This window comes from Salvelinus namaycush, chromosome 36 (genome assembly GCF_016432855.1).
Source record: "Salvelinus namaycush isolate Seneca chromosome 36, SaNama_1.0, whole genome shotgun sequence".
NCBI classification, from domain to species: Eukaryota; Metazoa; Chordata; class Actinopteri; order Salmoniformes; family Salmonidae; genus Salvelinus; species Salvelinus namaycush.
Window position 1 is genome coordinate 1709069 of NC_052342.1, and position 26872 is coordinate 1735940.

The following is a 26872-nucleotide window of genomic DNA, read 5'->3' on the forward strand; positions in this document are numbered from 1 at the left end:
TTCTCCTCCACAGACCGACACTCCACCTTCACAACCTCGGGACCTTTACCTCACTCCCTCATCCTCTCAACTGCAATCACCTCTGTTTCGCAGCCTAGGCCTACCGATATCAACTGGTTCACTTTGGAGTTTAGTTCCTCATTTTCATCAGCTGGCAATCCTGCCACTATGATAGACACGTCTGGGTCGAACTTTGTTGTTTTGGCAGTGCCTATTCTCCCAGATTCTAGGAATTCTACACGGGACTCCAGATGTGCAACTTCAAGAGCTATGTGGTCTTGTAGCTGCTTGTTATTATTCTTCAGTTGAGTCAGCAAAGCTGTATGATTATCCTGAATTGCTTTCTCCAAAGATGCACGTAAAATGTCAACTTTACTATTAATTTCTTTTTAAATACTTAGCTTCATTTCGTCCATCTTTTTTCTCCATTTTTGTACCTAGACTCCTTATCTCCGTCATGAGATTAGCCATGCTGTTGGTACTTTCTTGCTTTGCTAAATTCGGTTCCATGCTTTTCTCACCACTGCGTAGATATCTACCGGAGTCCATATGTTTTAGCGGTTAAGTGCCTCTGTTATTGCTGTTCAAGGTAACGTTAGATAGCCAGCTAAATGTAATGTTATAGCTAGGCTAGCCAGATTACTCGCCAAATAATCCCTGACAAGTCTGTCTATTGACTGTCTTTCACCCGCACGGGATTCAGACTTCAGCTGCCTCCATTTACGATCCGATCGCCATGTTTTCAACTTTGAAAACGTTTAAATTTAAAAAAGCTTGAAATAGTTTGGTCCCATAAAGAAGCAGCAGTGTTTTTCACTGTGTGCACCGGACGTTATCTGTATTGATCGTGTATGTGAAAGTGTATAGACCTGTGCCTCTGAGAATATGAATAATGCTGTGTGTTGCCTACAGAATGTGTATTTGTACTGTATATCAGGGGTAGGCAAACCTGCGGCACTCCAGGATTTTGTTCCAGCTAAGCACCACACCTGACCAACCAAGCTAACTGATCAGTTCAGTGATTACCTAAATTCAACACTCTTGGTCTTCCAGGTCGGTTAAATCAAAAACATGGAGTGCACTCCAGGACCAGGTAACCCTACCCCTGATGTATATCTATATGTGCATTTGATTTCCAACGAGAACATCTATATGTGTATGGATCTGAGGGACTAAGGGGTGAACGATGGGCTCATTGTGTATGGCTGCTGCTGTACTCTACGTTCAACAGGAGCAACACATTGTTTTCACTGAGAGTAATTTAGATTCTGATTGATAAGAATGCCATGAGTAGCTACTGCTTCTCACTGTTGCCATGACGACATCACTTATGCAAAGGTCGTTCCAGCGCCTCAGGTATTTCTCTCCAGGGAACAAGCAAGCAAGCAAGCAGTGTGTGTGTGTGTGTGTTTGTCCAGAGGGGGTTGGGTGGGCATACTGTATATGGGTTTGTTTAATTATGGGTATGTGTGTATGTGTGTAAAACAGGCTAGATAGATGTGTGTTTGTGTGTGCGTGCATGTATGCTCAACATCTGGACCTGTCAATTACAGAATCCACTTTGCATAGTTAACATCTGTAGACGTTAAACAGCACCGGGCTGTATAGTAACATCTGTATACTATAACACAACAGATGATTGACAGGTGTGTGAGGTGGGTGGGGTGAGTGTCGCCATTTCTTGTTGGAGTTATCAGTATCCAGTTTATTTATTTCCATGTATTTTCTGTTGACAGACACACAGATTGTTGGTTCCAAGGCTCTCAAGGTTCCGAGTTGCCACACAAGTGAATGTCATCCTTAGAGTGAGGAGGCATCTCTCCTTTGTTTTCGAGACGATACCCTCTATTAGTGTCTTATCAACAGTGGTCCTTCACTTGCTTCCCCGCCTCTCTCCCCTTCAGGGGTATCTTCTGCACTGAAGTGGTTGTCAGAGAGACAAGGGAACCAATTGATGGAAGGGAGATGTTTTTATGTGATATCAAATAAGTAGACACGAGGGAACCACTCATATTTTGGAGCAGGGTTTCCCAACCCTCTCCTCGGGCCCACCCTGATGTTTCACATGTTGGTTTTAAACCTAAACTGGCACACCTGAGTCAATTAGTCATCTAATTATCAAGTCTTCAAATAATTGACTCATGTGTGCCAGTTTAGGGTAAAAAAGGAGAGGGTTGGGAAACCCTATTTTGGAGAGTATTTCTATGGAGGATGCATTGTACACCCTAACATTGTACAGCCTAACAAAACTCTGACACATGCAAACGAAGTAACAGCCATACACAAATACATGCACACACTTATCTCATATTCAGGGCCAAGCTTACAGTGAAGTTGAACAAATATTATTCTCCCTGTCAGAAAAATTGAAAAGTTTTAGTCTCTCTCTCTCTCTTCCTCTCTCTCTCGCTCTCTCTCTACGGGGCATGCACTGGAAGCTCTTGGAGCCTCCTCAAATAAAATTAATCAGTGCTTTAATGGAAACTGCTGGAGCGTTCAAATTGAATAGCGCCCTGTTTAGCATATCCTGATGACACATCAGTTAGTCAGTATCTTCCTGGGGCTACAACAGACATGGGACAGTCAACACTACTTCACATGTGCATGCACCTATAGGTAGGGCTAAGGCTGATTGCTTAGTATGCATTAGCATTAGCCTAATAAGCATGCATGTTTCTGCGAACGACCTATGAAAACCAATCATATAAACACTTGTTGCCAGTATCAGGCGGGCATTAAACCAACATAAAGTAGTGAGCAGCTACAATTCACAGAGACCACGTTAGAGTTGCTTATAATGGGTGCCCTCTTAAAGCCCTTCCCTGGCACATCCTCAGTAGGTGGGAAAGGAAATATTAACTAGGCTGTCCCAATGCTCCACTGTGTTTAGTGCTCTTGACTGACATCTCTTTAATTAGACACCATGCACACACCAAGTAAAATGAAGTTCGTAGCAAACAGCTAGCAATATGTTCATCTTGATTGATTGGACTGCTGTCTGAGTGCTATCCCATGTTGGAGTGCTTGGGTGGGATCTGTACACGTGACTAGGTTATGTGTGATTGTTAGGAGAGTAGTGGTAGGTGGGTTGAGGGTCTTTCTCAGAATAGCCATGTGATAAATCTCCCTCTGTGTGTGTGTGTGTGTCAAACCTCTAATAAATACACGGGATGAGACCCGGAATAACAATACATAGGACGAGACCCGGAATAACAATGCACGGGACGAGACCCGGAATAGCAATGCACGGGACGAGACCCTGAATAACAATGCACGGGACCAGACCCGTAAAAACCGTTGCACACAACACGCAGCGCGATAGCCGAAACAACACCACATGTACTCACAGGACCAACGGCCATGGGAACAATAACCGACAAGACAGTGGTGAACAGAGGGCACATATATACAATTACCAATCAGGGGAAATGGGAACCAGGTGTGCGTAATTAGACAAGACAGTCCGGGGTTGGTGGTAATGACCAGTTCAGTGACACCTAGAAACTGGTGTTGTAGAACTCCGGAACTGGTGCACGGAATGAGCAGCCCTGACTGGGAGGGAGGCATGCTAAGGGCTATGTTTGCATTCCTCCGGGATAGGGAGTTCGCATTGCTGTGCTGGGCCACTGACCTGTGGATGACAGTGAATCGCTGTAAGGACAGGAACCAGCGGGTGACACGGTCATTCGTGTCCTTACCTCTTGCCATCCACACAAGGGGGGCATGGTCAGTGATCTGGGTGAACTTCCTCCCGATGAGGGAATACTTGAGGGTGTCCAGTGCCCACTTCACGGCGAGGCACTCCTTCTCGACAATTGAGTATTTCTTCTCCCTCGAGAGGAGTTTCCTGCTGACATACATGATGGGGTGCTACTCTTGGGACAAAATGGCCCCTACATCTGTGTCAGACGTGTTTGTCTGGACCAGGAGGTTTTTTGAGAAGTCCGGGGTGACAAGTACCGGGTGCGAACATAGCGCATCATTCAGGGCCTGGAACGCTGCCTCTGTGTCCTCCGTCCATCGCACCGTCTGGGGTAGTCGTGCCTTTGTTAACTTCTTGTGGCTGCATGGGCAGTATTGAGTAGCTTGGATGAAAGGTGCACAGAGGTGCCCATAGTAAACTGCCTGCTCCTCAGTCCCAGTTGCTAATATATGCATAGTATTATTCATATTTGATAGAAAACACTCTGAAGTTTCTAAAACTGTTTGTATGATGTCTGTGAGTATAACAGAACTCATATGGCAGGCAAAAACCTGAGAAAAAATCCAAACAGGAAGTGGGAATTCTGAGGCTGGTCGACTTTCAACCAAGATCCTATTGAATTCACAGCGAGATATGAATGAGTTTGCACTTTCTACGGCTTCCACTAGATGTCAACAGTCTGTAGAACCTTGTCTGATGCCTCTAATGTGAAGGGGGGCCGAATGAGAGGGGAATTAGTCAGGTCTGCCATGACCTGACCATGCTTTGACCATGCGCGTTCACATGAGAGGGAGCTCTGTTCTATCGCTCATCTGAAGTCAATGTAATTCTCCGGTTGGAACGTTATTGAAGATTTATGTTAACAACATTCTAAAGATTGATTCAATACATCGTTTGACATGTTTCTACTGACTGTTACGGAACTTTTTGACATTTCGTCTGCTTTTAGTGAACGTGCTTCCTGACTTTGGATTTGTTTACCAAACACGCTAACAAAAATAGCTATTTGGACTTAAATGATGGACATTACCGAACAAAACAAACATTTCTTGTGGAACTGGGATTCCTGGGAGTGCATTCTGATGAAGATCATCAAAGGTAAGGGAATATTTATCATGTAATTTCTGGTTTCTGTTGACTCCAACATGGCGGCTAATTTGACTATTGTTCTGAGCTCCGTCTCAGATTATTGCATGGTTTGCTTTTTCCGTAATTCTTTTTTGAAATCTGACACAGCGGTTGCATTAAGGAGAGGTATATCTATAATTCCATGTGTATAACTTGTATTATCATCTACATTTATAATGAGTATTTCTGTTGAAACGATGTAGCTATGCAAAATCACTGGATGTTTTTGGAACTAGTGAATGTAACGCGCCAATGTAAACTCAGATTTTTTTATATAAATATGAACTTTATCAAACAAAACATACATGTATTGTGTAACATGAAGTCCTATGAGTGTCATCTGATGAAGATCATCAAAGGTTAGTGATTAATTTTATCTCTATTTGTGCTTTTGTGACTTGTGGTTTGGTGTGACCTAACATAATCGTTTGTAGTGCTTTTGCTGAAAAGCATATTTGAAATCGGACACGTTGGTGGGATTAACAACGAGATTACCTTTCAAATGGTATAAGACACATGTATGTCTGAGGAATTTTAATTATGAGATTTCTGTTTTTTGAATTTGGCGCCCTGCACTTTCACTGGCTGTTGTCATATCATCCCATTAACGGGATTGCAGCGTGTGGTTATGTCTGACTTGCAGAGACGTGAACATGACATTCCTCATCATTTTCCCAAAAAGAGCAGTGTGTTATCAGTAAAATGCATACAAGGCAGGCTGTTTGATCATGACAAGAGAGAGCAGTGACAGGCCTTTTGATGTTACGGTAGCTCTCCCAGAGGATGAAGAACTGGTACCTCAACACACACACACGCAGGGACACACACCCACGCACATACACACACACACTCATACACACACACACACACACATGCATGCATGCATGCTAGCACGCAACAAGCAGGTAGGCTCTCACTCTCACACCCACGCACATACACACACACACTCATACACACAAATGTACACAAGCATAAACACACACACACACACACATTTTAAATACTTGATTTTAATCTACCAATCAAATGTACAAAAAAAGGATCCAAACATTTCAAAGGTCCCTGTATGCATGGCACTCAAGGGTACAGCAAGCACCTCCTTCTCCAAACAGCTAGGCTGCCCACGACAGCTGAAACAGAGCAGTACCTAGCCAATTGCTTTGCCCTAGCTTTGTCAGGCCAGCAATCTGGAGGCCACGCACTGCAAGACTGTGTACGTGGCCGAGACTGCCGAATATCAGCACCACCAGCTTGCACCTACACCCGAGGCTGTCCAAGCTTGCTACAAGGGGCTGATACTTAAGCAGCTTCTTGGCAAAGGCCTGCTCCATGTAGTCGTCAAATGAGCAGCCCACTTCCAAAAGGAGAACCTCCCTTTGGCCTAGCTCACAAAAACAATATCTGGCGTATTTGGCACACACACACACACTGTATGATGCACGGGCGGCTTAAAAGGACATCATGAAAACATTTGCAGCGTGGTTGCTTTTGGCTGTGCCCCCTGTGTATATTACCATAGTGTGTGTATGACCTTGCTTACAGTTCTCATCTCCCCTTTCATTAAAACATTTTCCATTGCCCTTGTTCTCTCTAGGGGGATTCCCTTTTTAAGGGTCCTACTAAGGGGAGTGTTAAGGATGGATAGGGAGCTGTGTGTGTGTGTGTGTGTGTGTGTGTGTGTGTGTGTGTGTGTGTGTGTGTGTGTGTGTGTGTGTGTGTGTGTGTGTGTGTGTGTGTGTGTGTGTGTGTGTGTGTGTGTGCATGCATTTGTCCATGCTGGTGTTTGTGTGTGTGCCTGCATGTGTGTGGGATTGGAAGGTTATAGACTTGGGGTCCCTAGGTTAAGTTCATGGGGTCCTAGGAGAGAGAGAGGGTGATTAGGGATGGTTCTATTTTTGGTCAACCTGTGCTCCTTGGGTCAACTCATGGGATGTAGCTATAGCTAGCAACTTCCCCTTGGTAGAAGGAAAGGAGAAAGGACACAGTTACTGTATGTGGATTGTAAAGTGATAGAGTGAAGCATACAGTATTGAATGCAATATAATGACTTAACTGTGAAATACATATTTTTGCAAAAGCATCCCAATGTGATGCTTAGCAATGATACCATGTCGCAGCATAGCATCCTGCGTTGATGAAAGATCGATTACTATAATCCATATCACTGACATGTTTTTCTTCTTAGGTGTGTAAATGTATTATAAGTTTTGGTATCCTCATAGTTAGAAATAATATTGGCTTTTTTAATATAGGGATATTGTCAAAGGTATTACCTGCCACATGTATCGATATTCCATAGTATATAATGGATTGCATTCATATAGCTCTTTTTTGAGGGTAACGAACTCATCTAACCACCACTGTGTAGTGTAATAGAAAAATGATGTACTTACCTGATTTGTTTGATATTAATAGTAAATTATTATTTACTTAACAAACAGTAAGATATCTGTCCTGCTAATGCTGTGTTTTATGGTCTCCAATTGTCACACTCGTTATAATGAGTGGACCAAGATGCAGTGTGGTATGGTTCCCATCCTCTTTATTTGGAAGTGAAACCCAAGAAAACAATAAAGCGCAAAACGAAACGTGAAGCTAATGTAGTGCTCACAGGCAACTATACATAGACAAGATCCCACAAAGCACAATGGGGAAATGGCTACCTAAATATGATACCCAATAAGAGACAACGATAAACAGCTGCCTCTGATTGGGAACCATACCAGGCCAACATTGATATATAATCACCTAGATAACCCACCCTAGTCACACCCCGACCTAAACAACACAGAGAATAAAAAGCGCTCTATGGTCAGGGCGTGACAGTACCCCCCCCAAAGGTGCGGACTCTGACCGCAAAACCTGACTCAATAGGGTAGGGTCCGGGTGGGCATCTACCGTCGGTGGCGGCTCCGGTGCGGAGCGAAGTACCCACTCCGCTCGCGGATACGTCATCTTCAATGGCGGCTCTGGTGCGGGGATTGTCGCCGGAAGCTCCGGACCGTGGATCGTCGCCGGAGGAACCGGACCGTGGCTCGTCACCGGAGGATCCGGACCGTGGGTCGTCGCCGGAGGAACCGGACCGTAGATCGTCACCGGAGGCTCCGGACTGGGAACCCTCGCAGGAGGCTCTGGACTGGGAACCCCCGCTGGAGGCTCTGGACTGCAGACTGTCGCTGGAGGCTCTAGACCGCAGACCGTCGCTAGAGGCTCTGGACCGCCGACCATCGCTGGTGGTTCCGGACCGTGGACCGTCTCAGGAGGTTCCGGACTGTGGACCGTCTCAGGAGGTTCCAGACCGTGGACCGTCGTTGGAAGTTCCGGACCGTGGACCGTCTCAGGAGGTTCCGGACCGTGGACCGTCTTAGGAGGTTCCGGACCGTGGACCGTCTCAGGAGGTTCCGGACCGTGGACCGTCTCAGGAGGTTCCGGACTGTGGACCGTCGCCGGAGGTTACGGACTGTGAACTGTCGCCGGAAGCCTGGTGCGTGGGGCCGGCACTGGTGGTACCGGGCTGGTGACACACACCTCAGGGCGAGCGCGAGGAGCAGGCACAGAACGTACTGGACTGGGGAGGCGCACTGGAGGCCTGATGCGTGGGGCCGGTACAGGTGGCACCGGGCTGGTGATACGCACCTCAGGGCGAGTGCGGGGAGAAGCAACAGGACGTACTGGACTGTGGAGTCGCACTGGAGGTCTGGAGCGTAGAGCTGGCACAACGCGTCCTGGACAAATGACCACCTTCGCACGGCAAGTGCGGGGAGCTGGCACAGGACGCACTGGGCTGTGAAGGCGCACTGGGGACAAAGTGCGTAGAGCCGGCGCAGGATGTACTGGACCCTGGAGGCGTACTGGAGACCAGGAGCGCTGAGCCGGCACAACCCGTCCTGGACAGATACCTACTTTAGCATGACAAGTGCGAGGAGCTGGCACAGAACGCACCGGGCTGTGGATGCGAACTGGAGACTGTGCGTATCACCGCAAAACATGATGCCTGACCGGTCAAACGCTCCCCACGGTGAGTACGGTGAGTTGGCTCTGGTTCAAACCCTTGCTCCGCCAAACACCCCGTGTACCCCCCCCCCCCCCCCCCCCCCAAATGTTTTGGGGCTTCCTCTTGGCTTCCTTCGTGGTCGCGAACCCCGGTGTCGTCGTTGTTCCTCCCTCGCTGCCTCCGTCTGCTCCCATGGAAGGAGATCCTTTCCGGCCAGGATCTCCTCCCACGTCCAGGATCCCTTACCGTCCAAGATATCCTCCCATGTCCTCAAACAGTTCTACAGTTGCACCATCGAGAGCATCTTGACTGGTTGCATCACTGCCTGGTATGGCAACTGCTCGTCCTCTGACCATAAGGCGCTGCATAGGGTAGTGCGTACTGCCCAGTAGATCTCTGGGGCCAAGCTTCCTTCCATCCAGGACCTCTTTACCAGGTGGTGTCAGAGAAAGAAACTAACATTTGCCAAAGACTCCAGCCACCCTATTTATAGACTTTTCTCTCTGCTAGTGCACAGTAATCAGTACCAGAGCGCCACGTCTAGGTCCAAAAGGATCCTTAACAGCTTCTAACCCCAAACCATAAGAATGCTGAACAGCGAATTATAATTTTTTTGTAAATATTTTTCTTAAGGCTTATTTTTCTGAAAACTGCATTATTGGTTAAGAGCTTGTAAGTTGTATTCGGCGGGTGACAAATAAAATTTGAATTAATTTCATTTTACGTGCCATACATGATATGGCAAACAGATGCAAAGTTTATATAAAACCTGAATGAGAGGCAGAACACCTGGTGTGTGTGTGCGTGCGTTCATGTGTGTGTGTGTGTGTGTGTGTGTGTGTGTGTGTGTGCGTGTGCGCAGTACAGTTGAAGTCGGAAGTTTACATTCACCTTAGCCAATTACATTAAAACTCAGTTTTTCACAATTCCTGACATTTAATCCTAGTAAAAATTCCCCGTCTTAGGTCAGTTGGGATCACCACTATATTTTAAGAATGTGAAATGCCAGAATAATAGCAGAGAGAATGATTTATTTCAACTTTTATTTCTTTCTTCGCATTCCCAGTGGTTCAGAAGTTTAAATAGAGTCAATTAGTATTTGGTAGCAGTGCCTTTAACTTGTTTAAATTGGGTCAAACATTTCGGGTAGCCTTCCACAAGCTTCCCACAATAAGTTGGGTGAATTTTGGCCCATTCCTCCTGACAGAGCTGGTGTTTGTAGGAGCTGATTCAGGTTTGTAGGACTCCTTGCTCGTACACGCTTTACTTTTTCAGTTCTGCCCACACATTTTCTAAAGGATTGAGGTCAGGGCTTTGTGATGGCCACTCCAATACCTTTGACTTTGTTGCCCTTTTTTCCACAACTTTGGAAATATGCTTGGGGTGATTGTCCATTTGGAAGACCCATTTGCAACCAATCTTTAACTTCCTGACTGATGTCTTGAGATGTTGCTTCAATATATCCTCATCATTTTCCTGCCTCATGATGCCATCTATTTTGTGAAGTGCAACAGTCCCTCCTGCAGCAAAGCACCCCCACAACATGATGCTGGCACCCCCGTGCTGCATGGTTGGGAAGGTGTTCTTCGGCTTGCAAGCCTCCCCCTTTTTCCTCCAAACATTACGATGGTGATTATGGCCAAACAGTTCTATTTTTTGCTCCAAAAGTACAATCTTTGTCCCTATGTGCAGTCACAAACCGTAGTCTGGCTTTTTGATGGCGGTTTTGGAGCAGTGGCTTCTTCCTTGCTGAGCGGCCTTTCAGGATATGTCGATATAGGACTTGTTTTACTGTGGATATAGATACTTTTGCACCGGTTTCAACCAGCATCTTCACAAGGTCCTTTGCTCTTGTTCTGGGATTGATTTGCACAGTTCGCACCAAAGTATGTTCATCTCTAGGAGACAGAACATGTCTCCTTCCTGAGCAGTATGATGGCTGCGTGGTCCCATGGTGTTTATACTTGCATACTATTGTTTGTACAGATGGACGTGGTACCTTCAGGCATTTGGAAATTGCTCCCAAGGATGAACCAGACTTGTGGAGGTCTACAATTCTTTTTCTGAGGTCTTGGCTGATTTCTTTTGATTTTCCCTTGATGTCAAGCAGAGGTACTTAGTTTGAGGGTGGAACTTGAAATAAATCCACAGGTACACCTCCAATTGACTCAAATGATGTCAATTTGCCTATCAGAAGCTTCTACAGCCATGACATAATTGTCTGGAATTTTCCAAGCTGTTTAAAGGCACAGTCAACTTAGTGTATGTAAACTTCTGACCCACTGGAATTGTGATACAGTGAATTATAAGTGAAATAATCTGTCTGTAAACAATTGTTTGGAAAATTACTCGTGTCTTGCACAAAGTAGATGTCCTAATCGACTTGCCAAAACTATAGTTTGTTAACAAGACATTTGTGGAGTGGTTGAAAAACGCATTTTAATGACTCCAACCTAAGTGTATGCAAACTTCCAACGTCAACTGTATAGCTGACACTAACAATGCTTAGTCATGGTTAGTTCAATACCCCTTATGCAGACCAGGGAGCATCATAAGTCACTCTGGGTTCATCTTTCATTATCTGCACATGGGTTGTTGTCTTAACCCCACCATGGCTTAGTTTCCCAGATGCAAGGATGGTTTAGAGACAATGAAGAATTGTTCTAAACTCCTCCTGGCTATCTCTATCACACCCACCACATCTTGTCTATGTAATGCGGTCTTTAACTCATTTATCAGCTCAAGCCATCTCTATTGACCATACACCCAGATTAGCTGCAGGGAACTAGTGGAGACCATGAAACACAACATTAACAGGACAGAAATATCTTACTGTTTGTTAAGAAAATAATAATTTACTATTAATATCAAACAAATCAGATAAGTACGTAATTCTTCTATCACATTCCCCTCTCGAAGCTAAGTTTCTTCTTGAAAAATGTAAGAATATACAGTGCCTTGCAAAAGTATTCATCCCCCTTGGCAATTTTTCCTATTTTGTTGCATTACAACCTGTAATTGAAATAGATTTTTATTTGGATTTCATGTAACGGACATACACAAAATTACATCTTCTTTCAAAAATTTCAAAAAAATAAAACAATGGAAAAGTGGTGTGTGCATATGTATTCATCCCCTTTGCTATGAAGTCCCTAAATAAGATATGGTGCATCCAATTACCTTCAGAAGTCATATAATTTGTTAAATAAGGCCCACTTGTGTGCAATCTAAGTGTCACATGATCTCAGTATATATACACCTGTTCTGAATTCCCCCAGGGTCTACAACACCCCTAAGCAAGGGGCACCACCAAGCAAGCGGCACCATGAAGACCAAGGAGCTCTCCAAACAGGTCAGGGACAAAATTGTGGAGAAGTACAGTTCAGGGTTGAACATTTTAGATTGTTTTACATGCAGTTCACCTTCTATTATGCATTTTTGTATAGAAAGCAATCATTGTCAGTGAGTCAATAACAGAGAGCTTGTCATTAATATGCTGTATTTTGTATCTTTTCAGTTTTTCGGTTTTCATTGACTTATTCATTGACTTCATGCCCTTGTGACTTCAATAAACCACTGGAGCTAGGAGGCTATTTCCTGACCCATGTTGATCTTCAATGGAGTTTGGCTGTCTAATTTTGGTTAGAAACACCTCAACGAGGACAGTACACCAGGGGAGGACGGCGTGCTGTTGTGAAAATAGGAAATGATGAAAGAGCCGATGGCCCAGGGTTGGGAAATTAAGACGGTCTACTATTGGTTTAAATCTGCTTTGACACACACACACACACACACACACACACACACACACACACACACACACACACACACACACACACACACACACACACACACACACACACACACACACACACACACACACACACACACACACACACACACAACACACATACACATTCCTCCCTCCCTCCCTCCCTCCTTCCACACCCACACACAGAACTAGCCCCATCTGTCTGATGAAAGGTATCCGTGTCCAGTCAGCTCTACAGTAATAGCCAAGGAGACATGGGGGATATGGGTCTATTGATGCTGATGCTGGGGAATGAAGACTGATGTCTGCAGACATTCACAGGGCAGACTCACACACAGGAGAGGAGAGAAGGCCTTGACAGAAGCAGCTGGCTGAACAGCCACACCAGGACAGAGAGAGTGTAGAGGAGAGGAGAGAGGGAGAACCCCAGGCGTATGGGAGAGAGAGATAGAGAGGCATGTCATTAGCGCAGCCCATGCCCAAGCCTGTCACAACTCCTCAAGTCAGCACTCGCGCACGCGCACGCGCACACACGCACACACACGCACACACACACACACACACACACACACACACACACACACACACACACACACACACACACACACACACACACACACACACACACACACACACACACACACACACAACATGCAGAGGAGCACAGCCTACAAGCGGAGAGAGGGAGTGAGAGAGATAGTTAAATGGGGGGAGGGATAGAGAGAGAGGATGCACACACTACAGTAATAAGCTGTGAGGGAGATAGATGGAGAGATACTGTAGATGGATGGTAAAACCAATGGAGTGAGAGAGAAAAAAAGAGATGATGATGGAAATGAGGGGTGAGGGATGTGAAGATAAGCAAGGGGAAAGAACAGAAAGAGAGAGAGAGAAAGGAAGCGAGGCAGCGAAAAGGGGGTGGGAGAGATAAATTCACAGTATGCTCAAGGGTGTTCAGGCCCATGAGGATGGTAACATACCAGAACTGTGTAACAGCACGTACAGTGCCTTGCAAAAGTATTCACCCCCCTTGGCGTTTTTCCTATTTCGTTGCATTGCAACCTGCAATTTAAACAGATTTTTATTTGGATTTCATGTAATGGACAAAAACATTTAAGAATTAAAAAACGGTAAAGTGGTGCATTTATGTGTATTTACCCCCTTTGCTATGAAGCCCCTAAATAAGATCTGGTGCATCCAATTACTTTCAGAAGTCACATAATTAAATACAGTCCACCTGTGTGCAATCTAAGTGTCACATGATCTCAGTATATATACACCTGTTCTGAAAGGCCCCAGGGTCTGCAACACCACTAAGCAAGGGGCATCACCAAGCAAGCGGCACCATGAAGACCAAGGAGCTCTCTAAACAGGTCAGGGACAAAGTTGTGGAGAAGTACAGATCAGGGTTGGGTTATAAAAAAATATCTGAAACTTTTAACATCCCACGGAGCACCATTAATCCATTATAAAAATGTTTTAAGAATATGGCACCACAACAAACCTGCCAAGAGAGGGCCACCCACCAAAACTCACAGACCAGGCAAGGAAGGCATTAATCAGAGAGGCAACAAAGAGATCAAAGATAACCCTGTCCATATGACCACTTTAAGCCATACACTCTACAGAGCTGTGCTTTACGGAAGAGTGGCCAGAAAAAAAGCCATTGCTTAATGAAAATAATAAGCGAACATGTTTGGTGTTCACCAAAAGGCATGTGGGAGACACCCCAAACATATGGAGAAGGTATTCTGGTCAGATGAGACTAAAATATTGCTTTTTGGCCATCAAGGAAAACGCTATGTCTGGCACAAAGCCAAAGCCAACACCTCTCATCACCCCGAGAACACAATCCCCACAGTGAAGCATGGTGGAATTAAAGGAATGATGGATGGCGCTAAACACAGGGAAATTCTTGAGGGAAACCTGTTTCAGTCTTCCAGAGATTTGAGACTGGGATGGAGGTTCACCTTCCAGCAGGACAATGACCCTAAGCATACTGCTAAAACAACACTTGAGTGGTTTAAGGGGAAACATTTAAACGTCTTGGAATGGCCCAGACCTCAATCCAATTGAGAATCTGTGGTATGACTTAAAGATTGCTGTACACCAGCAGGAACCCATCCAACTTGAAGGAGCTGTTGCAGTTTTGCCTTGAAGAATGGGCAAAAATCCCAGTGGCTAGATGTGCCAAGCTTATAGAGACATTTCCCAAGAGACTTGTAGCTGTAATAGCTGCAAAAGGTGGTTCTATAAAGTATTGACTTTGGGGGGGTGAATAGTTATGCACGCTCAAGTTTTCAGTTTTTTTGTCTTATTTCTTGTTTGTTTCACCCCAAAAATTATTTTTTGCATCTTCAAAGTGGTAGGCATGTTGTGTAAATCAGGTAATATAACCCCCCCAAAAAATCTCTGGTAATTCCAGGTTGTAAGGCAACAAAGTAGGAAAAATGCCAAGGGCGTGAATACTTTTGCAAGGCACTGTATGGCCTTTTTTTTCCCTCTCTCTCTCTCCATTCCTTCCTCTCTCCATTCCTTCCTCCCTCTATCTCCCCATATCTCTCCATCCCATCTCTCTCTCTATTTCAATTCTATTTCAATTCTATTTGGATTTAAGTGGCTTTATTGGCATGGAAAACTTATGTTTACATTGCCAAAGCAAGTGAAATAGATAATAAACAAAAGTGAAATAAATCATTTAAAAAAATGAACAGTAAACATTACACTCACAAAAGTTCCAAAAGAATAAAGACATTTCAAATGTCATATCATGTGCAAATAGTTATAGTACAAAAATGGGAAAATAAATAAACATACGTAAATATGGGTTGTATTTACTATGGTGGTCGTTCTTCACTAGTTGCCCTTTTCTTGTGGCAACAGGTCACAAATATTGCTTCTGCGATGGCACACTGTGGTATTTCACCCAATAGATATGGGAGTTTATCAAAATTGGGTTTGTTTTCTAATTATTTGTGGGTCAGTGTAATCTGAGGGACATATGTGTCTCCAATATGGTCATACATTTAGCAGGAGGTTAGGAAACGCATTTCAGTTTCCACCTAAATGTGTGGGCAGTATGCATATAGCCTGTCTTCTCTTGAGTGCCAGGTCTGCTGCCTTTCTCAATAGCAAGTTTGGGTCAGTCACAGTGGTCAGGTATCCTGCCACTGTGTACTCTCTGTTTAGGGCCAAATAGAATTTTAGTTTGCTCTGTTTTTTTGTAAATTCTTTCCAATGTGTCAAGTAATTTTCTTTTTGTTTTCTCATGATTTCGTTGGGTCTAATTGTGTTGCTATCCTGGGGCTCTGTGTCACGTTCCTGACCTGTTTTCCTTTTTCTTGTATTTATTTAGTTGGTCAGGGCGTGAGTTGGGTGGGTTTGTCTATGTTTGATTTTCTATGTTGGGATGTTTGTGTTCGGCCGGGTATGATTCTCAATCAGAGGCAGCTGTCAATCGTTGTCACTGATTGAGAATCATACTTAGGCAGCCTGGGTTTCACGTGTGTTTTGTGGGTGTTTGTTTCCGTGTCTGTGTTTGTTGCACCACACGGTACTGTATCGGTTTATGCACTTCGTTTATTTGTTTTGTAATTCAGTATTCAGTTTCGTTTTAATAAATCATTATGAACACTAACCACTCTGCGTATTGGTCCGATCCGTCTCGCCTCTCCTCGTCCGAGGAGGAGGAAGAATATGACGATAGCCGTAACACTCTGTGAGGTCTGTTTGTGAACAGAGCCCTAGGACCAGCTTGCTTAGGGGACTCTTATACAGGTTCATCTCTCTGTAGGTGATGGCTTTGTTATGGAATGTTTGGGAATCGCTTCCTTTTAGGTGGTTGTAGAATTTAACGGCTCTATTCTGGATTTTGATAATTAGCGGGTATCGGCCTTATTCTGCTCTGCATGCATTAATTGGTGTTATACGTTGTACACTGGGGATATTTTGGCAGAATTCTGCATGCAGAGTCTCAATTTGGTGTTGTTACATTTTATAAAATCTTGGTTGGTAAGCAGACCCCAGACCTCACAACCATAAAGGGCAATGGGTTCTATAACTGATTAAAGTATTTTTAGCCAGATCCTAATGTTGAATTTTATGTTCCTTTTGATGGCACAGAAGGCCCTTCTTGCCTTGTCTCTGAGATCGTTCACAGCTTTGTGGAAGTTACCTGTGGCGTTGATGTTTAGGACGAGGTATGTATAGTTTTTTGTGTGCTGTAGAGCAACGTTGTCTAGATGGAATTTGTATTTGTGGTCATGGCAACTGGACCTTTTTTGGAAAACAGTTATTTTTGCCTTACTGAGATTTACTGTCAGGGCCCAGGTCTGATAGAATCTGTGAAGAAGATCTAGGTGCTGCTGTAGACCCTCCTTGATTGGGGACAGAAGCATCAGATCATCAGCAAATAGTAGACAATATATTCTATTAGGGTGAGGTTGTGCTGCAGACCGTTCTAGTGCCCTCGCCAAATTCGTTGATATTTGTTGAATACATGTCTCTTTCTCTCTCTCACACACACCCCATCACTCTCTCTCTCGCTCTCTCTCTCACACACCCTCTCCCCTATATTGCATTGCTCTCTCTCGCTCTCTCTCTCTCTCTGTGTGGGGACTGTCTATAGAGGGGATTGTGTGTGTGTTGTTATGCCTGTGAGCTTTATCTATTTTAAGACCATAGAGCGGGTCCTACATCCACTATTCAATCTTTTGTCTTGCCCATTCCCTCTCTGAATGGCAATCATACACAATCCATGTCTCAATTGTCTCAAAGCTTAAAAATCATTCTTTAACTGGTCTCCTCGCCTTCATCTACACTGATTGAAGTGGATTTAACAAGTGACATCAATAAGGGATCTTAGCTTTCGCCTGGATTCAGCTGGTCAGTCTATGTCATGGAAAGAGCAGGTATTCATAATGTTTTGTACACTCGGTGTATAAACAACTTAACAAAGTGCCAATCATCAACAATGAATAGCTGCTCTAACATATTCAATGGTGGATAATGCTATGGTATGTAATGAACAGTCTATGGTACCCACTGTACTGTTGAGGGGAAATTACATTACTGTCCCCTATGGGAGTAGCCTTTCCACATGACTAATGTGTCTGTGTTTTGAGTGTATGTTTTTTCTGTGTGTGTGTGTTTATTTGTGTGTGTGTGTTTCTGTGTGAGTGTGTTTCTGTGTCTCTGCGTGTCTGTTTTCATGAAATGATCATGAACAATTTGGTCCCACTTTATTTGAAGTGCATCTTATGAAGGCTTCATAAGCACTGCATAGATGCTTCACAAATCATCTATAACCGTATATCATGATCTATAAATATTCATAATGTGGCATAACCATACATTTATTTGTTCACATTTTTTAAACCTTGCGGTTATAGATGATTTGTGACCAATTTATTTAGTTCTTATGAAGCCTATTTGAATGCTTTATGAAGCCTTCATAAGTACTTAAAAAAATGCGGGACCAAATATGTTTACCCGCCTGTCCTGTACTGTTAAGTCTTGTTTGATGAAACGTTGAAATTGTCTTAATTGTTTTTATCCCATAGAAATGCATTGAATAACAGATTCATACATAGAAAAACAGTGAATTAAAGATGAATTACCTTCTCAATAAGGAATAAGGACAGCCATGACTGTCACAGAGAACAAATTGATTCCAATGACTGAGCAGCAACAAGCATGGGAGAGAGGGGAGAGAGAGTTTCAAAAACCCGACCCTAGGCAACACAGCGACTAGGGTCTGGTTTCAATTATGAACTCTTTTGGCAGAGGACCTACGTCACTGCCTATGTGACTACTTTATCCGCCCAAGTAGAATACAAAACAGTAGCTAGCAATATGGAAATCATAGAGGTTATTTTGAATGAGTACATTTCACAAGTGCTAGTTTGCATCAACTAACTTAACTAAAACCACTTTGCCTGCAAACTTTGGTTTTGAATGGCTACATTCTGGAATGTTTTCCTCGTCATTAGTCTCCAGATTTTTTTTCCCCCTTATCGATGTAGGCAGTGACATAGTTCCTCTTTGCCAAAAGAGTCCATCATTGAAACCAGACCCGTGTCACTGTGTTGCCTTTGATCAGGTTTTTGAAACCAGGGGAGAGAGGGTAGAGGCCAAAGTGGGAGGGAAAGAGGGAGTGAAAGAAGGAAGGAGAGGGAGATGGAGTGATCAGTTTTTCGTGGGGATAGAGCTTGGAGGTTGAAGAGAGAAAGGTACACTCTTAGAGAAAAGTGTTCCAAAAGGGTTCTGTGGTTGTCCCCATAGGAGGACCCTTTTTGGTTCCAGGTAGAACCCTTTTAAGTTTCAGGTAGAACTCTTGGAAAGGGTTCTACATGGAACCTAAGAGGGTTCTAGCTGGAACCAAATAGGATTCTTCAAATGATTCTACTATGGGGACAGCCGAAGAAACCTTTTTGGTTCTAGACAGCACCCTTTCTTCTAAGAGTGTAGCAGGGAGAGAGAGGGGAAATGAGACAACAATGGCCTGCTCGGTCTATTTGGGCCGAGGCCATGCACTTTGGCTTTTACAGTAAATTGTCAATTCCTCCCAATAACATTGAGGAAAATGCCAGACATTAAAAGAAAAACATTTACTCTGACTGAAGTGTGTGTGTGTGTGTATGTGTGCAGGGAAAGCGCTAACTCAGAATGAGACGCTAATCTGCTAATGGTGCGGGGGAAAAAACACACAGCGTCTGATAAAATACGGACAGCTACTGACTCTTATACCGCTTAGGAGAAACGCTCATTATTTTGGATGTAGGGGTGTGTATTATAAGTGTGTCTGGTATCTGCATTTATTTGTGTATATGCATTGGTACATGAAACATGGTGTATCATTTGTACATGCATTGCTACACACACACACACACAAACTGGACCCACTCAAATTTGCTTACCGCTCCAACAGATCCACTGAAGATGCCATTTTCATCGCTATTCACATGGCCGAGGCACATCTGGACAAGAGGAACACCTGTGTGAGAATGCTGTTCATTGACTACAGTTCAGCATTCAAAACTATTGTTCCCTCCAAGCTCGACACCAAGCTCAGAGCCGTAGGTCTGGACACCACCCTCTTCAACTGGATCCTGGACTTCCTGACGGGCAGATCACAGGCTGCGAAGATCGGCAACAACACCTCTTCCAAGCTGACTCTTAACACAGAGGGCCCCCAGGGGTGTGTCCTCAGCCCCGCTGTACTCCCTGTTAACTTCTTTGGGGTAGGGGGCAGTATTTTAACGTGCGGATGAAAAGCGGGCCCAGAGTAAACTGCCTGCTACTCAGGCCCAGATCCTAGGATATGCATATTAGTAGTAGATTTGGATAGAAAGCATTTATCAATTGCTCTTAACGATTTAAGTGCCTTTGTTTGAACGGGGTATGGTAGTAGGTGCCAGGCGCACCGGTTTTAGTGTGTCAAAACTGCAATGCTTCTGGATTTTTCCCGCTTAACAGTTTCCTGTGTGTATTAAGAATGGTCCACCACCGAACGGACGTCCAGCCAACTTGACACAAGTGTGAGAAGCATTGGAGTCAACATAGGCCAGCATCCCTGTGAAACGCATTCGTCGCCTTGTACAGTCCATGCCCCGATGAATTAAGAATGTTCTGAGGGAAAAAGGGGGGTACAACTCAATATTATGAAGTTGTTCCTAATATTTTTTTACACTCAGTGCATATACAGTATATGATAGTATATACAAGTGTGGCATTTGCACTAAACTCCTAAGGCATAAAAGTTCTTAAAGAATCAATGTGAATCATTAGTTAAAATGACAATTGAACAGGTAGAGGTAAGCTTAGATAACCTAAGCAGATTAATAATTTTTTTACATAGAATTAGGCATAATGATTATCGCTCTAGATTGCAGGTAAAATCTGTTTCATGTGTTTGAAAAATGCTAAATTCTCCAACTTGCGAAGGGGACCAACCCCCTTGGTCCCCTTCGCAAGGAGACTTCCTCACGTATTTCATGCCCCATCTAAAATAATGGGTGCATAAGTCATGACGCTCCCGAGCAGGAGGGACCTACTCCTATGAAAAAATCTCTGAAAAACAGCAGTCAGTATATTCGCAACTACCTTCTTGACTTCATCTTCAAATACTTTTTTTAAGTTTTTTTTTTTGCTCTTCTTCTTAGATCAGTGAACATTGCTGGTGGCAGACTCAGACAATCTACCTGTTCTTATAGAAGTCCAGTTTCACAGCAGTGAGCTCCCTTGTCATACTCAAGAGCTTTAGAGTGTTGTAGGGCTTCCCAGCCTCAGTGTGTCTCTACTGGGTGAGGAGATAGTCTGGGCATTTTTCAAGGAGGACCTCAGTACCAGGGACAGGGATCATTGAGGTCAATGTGTTATTGTTATGCGTAGTCAAGTTAGAGATGATCCTGAAGCTTTTCCCCTTCTAAGTCATGGAACGTGTCAGAATACAGGAACATTTGCAGTTTGCACTGTCTTGGTCCTACCACTGCTGCTTAATCTAAATAAGGTAAAAGCCGTGAATCGATCTGAGGCGAGTTATAGCACTGTAACAGACTTTCAAAGGTAATTTAGTTTGAGCTGACATGCAATAGCGTTTACCGTGAATGTGATCTCTGTGAAGGTTGGGGAAAATGCCTTTAAAAGGCACATTTGGCTGTCTAGTCCGCTGCACTATAATGCACCTTGGATTGAATCCCTGCCAACGTCTCATTGCCCATTCACCCATTATTTTCTTCATATATTTTAGTGGAGTTTTTCCTTTTTTAGTGCAAATCAAATCAAAACATGACACTGGTGGCAGACAAGCCACACAAAATCCTTAAAAAACAAAGTCATACTATAAGAGACAAAACAATGCTAGCAAACAATTTTATTTTTTATTTTTTATTTTTTGCAATAATAGTGATATACAGTAGTTGGTTCGGGTCCTTAACGACACCGGACCAATACAGGAGATGCATCCAGAAACACAAAATATAACAAAAATAATTAATCTGCTCACACCTTATTTTGCTCCATGGAGCTGGTTGGCAGCCATATTGTAAAACTGCTGCCCTAGAGTGTAATAGGTTAAATCTGCAATGGCACTACAGCTAGACATCTTTAGTTAGTCATATCCTGCTTTTTTGTATATTTTTTGTGGTCTCATCATAAAGGCATTTTGTTAAAATTGGTCTCATATTTTTATCGGTGCCATTATGGCAGCTGTGACAGCATGGGCAGCACCATTGATCCTATCTACATCTTAAAGAGCGAATGAACACGCTGATTCTCCATGTGTTTTTCTGTTGCTCATTAAGGAAAACGAGATTTCAGTCTTGGGGGTGTGGTTCGATATGGCAGTTACTGATGTTTGTCCCCCCATGAGACACCATAGGAACAAAGCCAGTATTACTTCCTCAAGATAGTCAGGATTATGCTAAGATAATTAATTTGGATGTTTTTGCAGATGAGCTTGACATCTAAGGTTTTTGTTGCAGTATTTCTCAAGTAAAATAAATTGCAACGTGTTGTTTTATAAAAGTACACAAGTCCGATCCGCTGTGCTGGTCTGTTTCATTGTCTGTGTGTTTCTGCTGTACGATTGGAAAGATGCAATCCCCACAGCTGTTTATCCCGCGGTAGTGGGCATCGTCGAAATCAAAACCCAAACCTCATGTAGCTCATGACGAACTCTTGTAAACAAATCTCACAAAACTCAGTTTTGAACAATACTAACTTTATGACCAAAATTAACCTACTTGCAATATGTTGTCAATTTTGGCACTGGAATAAATGTTCCCAACAAGATAAAAAATGTTTTACCTACTCGATTTCACTTCCGCTTTAAAGTAGTCAATTTTCTTTTTATTTTGTGTTTGAAATAAGTATATAGCTAATAATGTTGATTTATTGCCACCTGCAGTGCTGGAGTTCTGAACCAAATCTACTGTGTCATTAATTTACTGTGGTCACTAAATGTGATATAGCTTAAAGCCATTTACAAACCATAGCACCTAATTTGAAAAAATAAAAACATTTTTTCCCCCCTTTATTTAACTAGGCAAGTATTTCATCCTATTTCATCAACAGCCCTTTCTCCTGCAGCAGAGAGGCTCTTGTCAAGACGATTTCCAATCACACAGAAAGAGTGTTTATTATCAGCAACCTCTTATCTTTCCCCTCTGTCAGACAATGGCAGGGGTAGAGAAACAAAGTGTGAACTTCATCGAAGCTGGTCCAACTACTGTGCTTCGGAGGGAAGCGGCTTATTTTGGCTCTTATAGCGACATGACAGTAAATGGTTGGAAAAGAGCGAGAGGGCAAGAAAGGAGAGTCTTTGTTAATACTCACAGCCAAGCATTCAATTCTACACTTCATTAACAAATACTATATTTTAAACCAAGGTGATTCCCATTATTTTGTATAAAGGGTATAAAGTAATATCCTTCCTAGCACGGGCCTAGCTACTAAGTGCAGCTTTTTCTCCGGTACAATAAGCAGACACATAATACCCCGTAGAGGATTCTCCTCCCATTAAAAATCTTTGGTCCAAAGATACAGTCTGGGTTCATTGACTTGTTTACGTGCTGCTGTGCAGTTTGTTGCTAATCTTACTTTGCTACCTGCCAACTTCGCGGTTTTTACTTTTTAATTACTGCTTTATATTTTTATTTTTTCCCCTCGCTCGACTTTTTTCATTCAACTTTTTCACCCCGGATGCTTTATCTTGTTGCTGTACTCATAATATACAGGAGAACGATCGCCTTATGGCGAGGATAGCTGTGCTGCAAGCCCAGCTTCAGACAAAATGGTTAGGCAAGGGTAATTTAAGTGTAGGAAAGGATGAAACAGTGTCTGTGCCACCAATAAGTACAGATAGTACTATAAATCCCCTCGCACAGTCCCCGCAGCCGGACAATTTTTTCATAACTTCTGGAAGGAAATGCTGTTGGAATACTCAACCGGTGTCGCTCATTCAGCCGACAGAAACTTTCAACCGGTTTTCCCCATTAAGCAACGGGTCGGAGTCAGAGGCCGAGTCTTCTCTGGTCTCTCCTCCTCCCGTTACGACGCCTCCCACCATTAGCTCTGACAAATTGAAAACCCTAGTCATTGGCGACTCCATTAACCACAGTATACTCTCTACACTCACCAGTCATACTCTGGACCTAGTTTTGTCCTGTGGAATAAATGTTTTTTCTCATAACCCTGGACTATCGGACCACCATTTTATTACTTTTGCAATCGCAAAAAATAATCTGCTCAGACCCCAACAAAGGATCATCAAAAGCTGTGCTATACATTTTCAGACAACTCAAAGATTCCTAGATGCCCTTCCAGACTCCCTCCACTTAAATCAAATCAAATGTATTTATATAGCCCTTCTTACATCAGCTGATATCTCAAAGTGCTGTACAGAAACCCAGCCTAAAACCCCAAACAGCAAGCAATGCAGGTGTAGAAGCACCTACCCAAGGATGTCAGAGTACAAAAATCAGTTTACCACCTAACTGAGGATCTCAATTTAACCTTGCATAATCCCCTAGATGCACTCACACCCGTAAAAACAAAAAACATTTGCCATAAGAAACTAGCTCCCTGGTATACAGAAAATACCCGAGCTCTGAAGCAAGCTTCCAGAAAATTGGAACGGAAGTGGCGCCCCACCAAACTGGAAGTCTTCCGACTAGCTTGGAAAGACAGTACCGTGCAGTATCGAAGAGCCCTCACTGCTGCTCGATCATCCTATTTTTCTAACTTAATTGAGGAAAATAATAACAATCCAAAATGTATTTTTGATACTGTCGCAAACTTAACTAAATAGCAGCATTCCTCAAGAGAGGACGGCTTTCACTTTAGCAGTGATAAATTCATGAACTTCTTTGACGAAAAGATCATGATCATTAGAAAGCAAATTAAGGACTCCTCTTTAAATCAGCATATTCCTCCAAAGCTCAGTTGTTGTGAGTACAACACTGCCAGGACCTATGATCAAGGGAGACACTCAAGTTTTTTAACACTATATCTCTTCACACATTGATGAAAATAATCATGGCCTCTAAACCTTCAAGCTGCGTACTGGACCCTATTCCAACTAAACAACTGAAAGAGCTGCTTCCTGTGATTGGCCCTCCTATGTTGAACATAATAAATGGATCTCTATCCACCGGGTGTGTACCAAACTCACTATAAGGGCACATGGCGAGACCCAGATGCAGACACAGGAGGCAGATGGTTAGAGTCCAAAATGTTTATTAACAATCCAAAAGGGGGAGGCAAGAGAATGGTCGTGGACAGGCAAAAGGTCAAAACCAGTTCAACGTTCCAGAGGTACAGAATGGCAGGCAGGCTCGAGGTCAGGGCAGGCAGGAATGGAGTCCAGAAAACAAGCAAAGGTCAAAACCGGGAGGACTATAGAAGAGAATAGAAAAGCAGGTGCACGGCAAAAAACACGCTGGTTGACTTGAACATACAAGAAGAACTGGCACAGAGAGACAGGAAACACAGTGATAAATACAGCAGGGAAAATGAGCGAAACCTGGAGGAGGTGGAGACAATCACAAGGACAGGTGAAACAGACCTGCTGCTGCTCCAGTTTCAACTGTTCTTCCTGTGGCTATGAGACCCTGCCTGTTCACCAGACGTGCTACCTGTCCCAGACCTGCTGTTTTCAACTCTCTAGAGACAAAGTCAACTGACATTTACTCCTTTGGTGCTGACCTGTTGCACCCTCTACAACCATTGTGATTATTATTATTTGACCCTGCTGGTCATCTATGAACATTTGAGCATCTTGGCCATGTTCTCTTATAATCTCCACCCGGCACAGCCAGAAGAGGACTGGCCACCCCTCATAGCCTGGTTCCTCTCTAGGTTTCTTCCTAGGTTCTGGCCTTTCTAGGGAGTTTTTCCTATCCACCGTGCTTCTACACCTGCATTGCTTGCTGTTTGGGGTTTTAGACTGGGTTTCTGTACCGAAATGTATGACATCAGCTGATGTAAGAAGGGCTTTATAAATACATTTGATTGATTGATTGATTGAACGTGCTCATTTCTCAGAACCTGCATTAACTTAAGCACAGTATTCCAGTCCCTGCCTCATTTCAGGGACACCATCTACCTCACCATCTCCTTCCCAAATGAGCCAAAAGAGCACTTTGTGACATCGGCTGATATAAGAAGGGCTTTATCAATAAAGTTTGATTGATTGATTACTATTGCTTGACTAGGAGTGTCTTAAATGAGAAATAGAAAGGTAATATTCTCTATGAATAGTTCCATAATTTGGAAGTGAAGGATTTTGTCAAGGTTTTGAATGAGTTTCTCAATGGTTTTTAGGCCCCACAACGAGACAAACGTTTGAAAAGGCTTTACAGTGCCCAGGGCACTTTCTTTCTTATTGTCTCTCCCTGTCAATATTTCATTCACTGGAAGAAAAGATGGCCCACCTCTCAAAGCATTGGCTGTTCTAATTGTGAAGAAAGAACATGTCATGTACATTACTCCTTAGGAAAGAGTTTTCATCGAGAAATACCAGTCAATAATAACATCTGCCAGGTGCATAAATCAAGATTCTCCCATGACAAACTTTAATTAACTCTCAAAGCTCACTGGCTTTGGCTTCCAAAGAGGACCTGAGGGAGAACAGTCAGTAGACCTCAGATCTCATCTCTCAAAACATGCTGATTCACTCCTATGGGGCCTAGCGACTAGCCCATCAGAGAACAGGGGAAACACTCAAAGTCCAATTGATTTTAACCTGTTTGGGCTGCAGGGGCAGTATTGAGTAGCCGGATAAAAGGTGCCCATTTCAAACGGCCTCGTACTCAATTCTTGCTCGTACAATATGCATATTATTATTACTATTGGATAGAAAACACTCTAGTTTCTAAAACCGTTTGAATTATATCTGTGAGTAAAACAGAACTCATTTTGCAGCAAACTTCCTGACAGGAAGTGGAAAATCTGAAATCGATGCTCTGTTCTAGGGCCTGCCTATAAAGGTCCTTGATATTTATTAGAATACATGCACTTCATACGTCTTCCACTAGATGTCGACAGGCAGTGAGAGAAGAAATGGAGTGTATAACTTGATCTGGGGTCGAATAAAAGCTCTCGGCATGACGTGTCACCAGTTTCCTGTTTTCTGGAGAGCGCGTGAAGGGACCTGGTTTTGCCTTCTGATAAGCTGTCGTTATAGACGACTAATATCTCCAGCTTTGATTTTATTTGATACATGTGACAATATAATCGTAAAGTATGTTTTTTCAATATAGTTTTATTAGATTAT